At 39.4% G+C, this 3791-nt stretch overlaps 1 pseudogene; it reads left to right on the forward strand.

Moving 5' to 3' along the window:
- Positions 1 to 351: 351 nt before the first annotated feature.
- The window catches only part of LOC102245346, a 23804-nt pseudogene continuing 20364 nt past the window's right edge, over positions 352 to 3791 (forward strand).

Raw genomic sequence — 3791 nt, forward strand, 5'->3', positions numbered from 1 at the left:
ATTTTTAAAAAATATTTTTTATTGATTTTTTACAGGGAGGAGGGGAGAGGGATAGAGAGTTAGAAACATCGATGAGAGAGAAACATCGATCAGCTGCCTACTGCACACTCCCTACTGGGGATGTGCCTGCAACCAAGGTACATGCCCTTGAGTGGAATCGAACCTGGGACCCTTGAGTCCACAAGCTGATGCTCTATCCACTGAGCCAAACCGGTTAGGGCAATTAATTCCCTTTTAATGTGCATGAATTTCGTGCACCGGGCTACTAGTATAATTATAAGCCTAATGTGCAAATTATCCCCTTGGTCAGTCATTCGAGTGCGAGTTCGACCAGGAGTTCAACTGCTCGCTATGACGTGTGCTGACCATGAGGGGGCGGTGCAAAACTTGGTGGACCTCAATGACATGGAGCTGGCAGCAGGCAGCAGTGGAGGTGCTGCCGGCCCTTACGAGAGTGGGACAACAACGGGATGGTGGAGCAGGTGAGCGGGAAGCACCAGGCCAAGGTGGGTGCAAGCAGGGGCCCGATTGCCCCGCCGATCACACCACAGATGGAGACCAGTGGTGGCATGGAGTCAGGGAGAGGGGCCACCACCTGGCTCCCAGGCACTGAGGGATCCAGGTGGGGGGGGGCACCCCTGATTAATCACCCTGCAGGCAGGATGGTAGAGTAGGTGAGGGGGTGGCACCAGGCCACAGCAGGGTGCCAGGTGGGGCTTTGGGGCTGTGAGGCTGGGATCATGAGCTGGGGCTGTGAGCCTGGGGGCGTGAGCTGGGGCTCGATTCCCACAGGCCACCCCAAGGGACCCCACCCATGCATGAATTTGTGCACTAGGCCTCTAGTTGACAATAAAAAGAAATGAGGCTGGGACTCTGTGCGACCAGCAAGGGAGACTAAATAGAAGCAACCAATAAGATAAGCAGAAAATCTAATCCACACAATCACCCTGGAAGCTCTAGGTCTAATTGGTCCTAATTTATAAGAGATAAACAGAAGCTCAAAGTGATCATGTTAAAGGAGTGCCAGAATCTAAACACTATATTGTCTGGGTGTAGTCCATGTTTCTCCACCCCTATAGGATTGTAACTGTAGAAAGGATACAATTCTAAATATCTATATACTAGAGGCCCGGTGCCTGCTGTTCAGTCGTTTGGTTGTCCCTCACTAAACCCCCTGCTGGTCTGATCGCCCCACTCATCATGCTTGTTCAGTCATTTGGTTGTCCCTCACTAATCCCCCTGCCGGCCTGGTCATCGGCAGCCATCTTGTGAGGGCATGAGGGTTAATTTGCAAATTACCTCTTTATTATATAGATTATTGTTATAATCAAATATCTTTTGTTTTGATATCAGACTTTAGCCAGTAATTTACCATTATAGTTACATTCCTGATTTAAATTTCTCACACTTGTTAAGAAAACAAACAAAAAAACAACACATATCAGCATCCCTAATCAAAAGTCTTAATATGATTAAATTTAAGAACACTTTGGACTCTTGAGGTTACTCAACCAATAGCAAGGCATGTTTCATATAAAGTTCTAGAGAGAGCGCTTGGCAATGAGCCTGAGAACAGTCTCTAAGAGGAAGCACAGCTTAAGGATCCCAAAGTAGCCACAGGTATGGAAATTTACCTTACTTCTCCCTTCCCTCGGTTGCTCAGTCCTTTTTTCCTTTTTTTTTGATTTCACTAGTATTCTTGCTTCTATATTTCCTCTTTTATCATTTGAATCAGAGTAACATATGCCGTTATGCCGTTACACAAATGGACTTCAACATCTAGGTTACAGGAAACATAATCTTTAAAAATAGAAAAACTATATTGCAAAAATTATACTTAATGTTTTAAAGTGACCAACATTTATATTTAATAGTCAGAAAAGCTTATCCAGAAATTCCAAATAATTACACCTTATTCATATAGTGTTTTCCCCCCTCTTTTTTAGAAATAGAAAACAAGTCTAAATCCTTCATGAAGTGCTTATTTTTAAAATGAATTCCTGACCTCTAGTGGCTAAACTGAATTAATTCAATATGGGAATTTACTACATATCTTAATTACATAAAGAGCCAGGTATTATAACCTCCTTAATGTAATGCAATAGACAATATACAGATCCACCTATAAAATATTTGTAGAAAAAAAATAAAACTTGAATCTGATCTAGCCTCCAGATCTAATCTACAACCAGGTTAGGGGAATAAACAGGAGATAAGTCTCTTAAACAATATCCAACTGAATGGGAAATTCTACCCCACAAAAGACACAGTCTTTAAAAAAATACAAAGAATGAAAATAAACAAAGAGCATTTAAAAAATGATGGGAAAGGAAACTCTTAAAGATGGAAAGGAAGAAGTAAAACTCTCATCATTTGCAGATGACATGATACTGTATATAGAGTACCATAAAGATTCCAACAACAAAAAATAATCTACTAGAACTGATAAATGAATCCAGTAACGTAGCAGGATACAAAATAAATATCCAGAAATCACTTGCATTTTTATACACCAATAGTAAACCATCAGAAAGGGAAAATAAGAAAACAATCCCGTTTACAACTGCATCAAAAAAAACACCTAGAAATAAATTAAACCAAGAAAGTAAAAGACCTGCATTAGAAAAATATAAGTCACTAAAGAAGAAAATTGAAAATGATACAAATAAGTGGAAGTATATAATGTGGTCATGTATAGGAAGAATTAAGATCATTAAGATGTCTATACTACCCAAAGCAATCTATAGATTCAATGCAATTCTTATCAAGATACTAAGGGTGCATTTCACACAACTAGAACAAATATTCCAGGAAATTATATGGAACCACAAAAGACCCCAAATAGCCACAGCAATCTTAAGACAGAAGAAAAAAGTTGGAGGTATCACACAAAACTAACATCAAACTATACTACAAGGCCAAGGTAATCAAAACAACATGGTACTGTCATGAAAACAGACATATAGATCAAGGGAACAGAATAGAGAGCCAAAAAATAAACCCATGTCTTTATAGTCAAATAATATTGATAAAGAAGGCAAGAAGATACAATGGAGGAAAGACAGTATGTTCAATAAATGGTGTTGGAAAAATTGGACAGATACATGGAAAATGAAACTAGACCACCTTCTGACACCACACACAAGAATAAACTCAAAATGGATAAGACTTAAATGCTAGACTTGAAACTGTAAAAAATCTTAGAAGAAAACATAGGCAGTAAACTCATAGCAATCTTTTGGCTGGAATGTCTCCTCAGGCAAGGAAATCAAAGGGAAAAATAAGCAATGGGACTACATGAAACTAACTGGTTTATTTCACTTAACAAAAGAAACCATCAACAAAATGAAGAAACAAACCACAGAATGGTAGAATATATTTACCAATCAGAATATCTGATAAGGGGTTAATATCCAAAATTTATAAAGAACTTATAAAGCTCAACATCACTACAACAAACAATCCTATTTTAAAAATGGGCAAAAGACTGGAAGAGACAATTCTCCAAAGAGGACATACATATGGCCAATAAACCTATCAAAAGATGCTCAACATCAGTAATCATCAGTGAAATGCAAATTAAATCCACAATGAGATAGCACCTCACAACTGTCAAAACAGCCTTCCTATCTAATAAAAGATAAACATGGTAATTAGCCGTACCTCCGCTACCCTTCCCATTGGCTAATCAGGGCGATATGCAAATTAACTGCCAGCCAAGATGGCAGCCGGCAGCCAGGCAGCTTGAAGTGAACATGAGGCTTGCTTGCTTCAGTGACGGAGGAAGCCAA

Source organism: Myotis brandtii, unplaced genomic scaffold (genome assembly GCF_000412655.1).
Source record: "Myotis brandtii unplaced genomic scaffold, ASM41265v1 scaffold502, whole genome shotgun sequence".
Taxonomy (NCBI): Eukaryota; Metazoa; Chordata; class Mammalia; order Chiroptera; family Vespertilionidae; genus Myotis; species Myotis brandtii.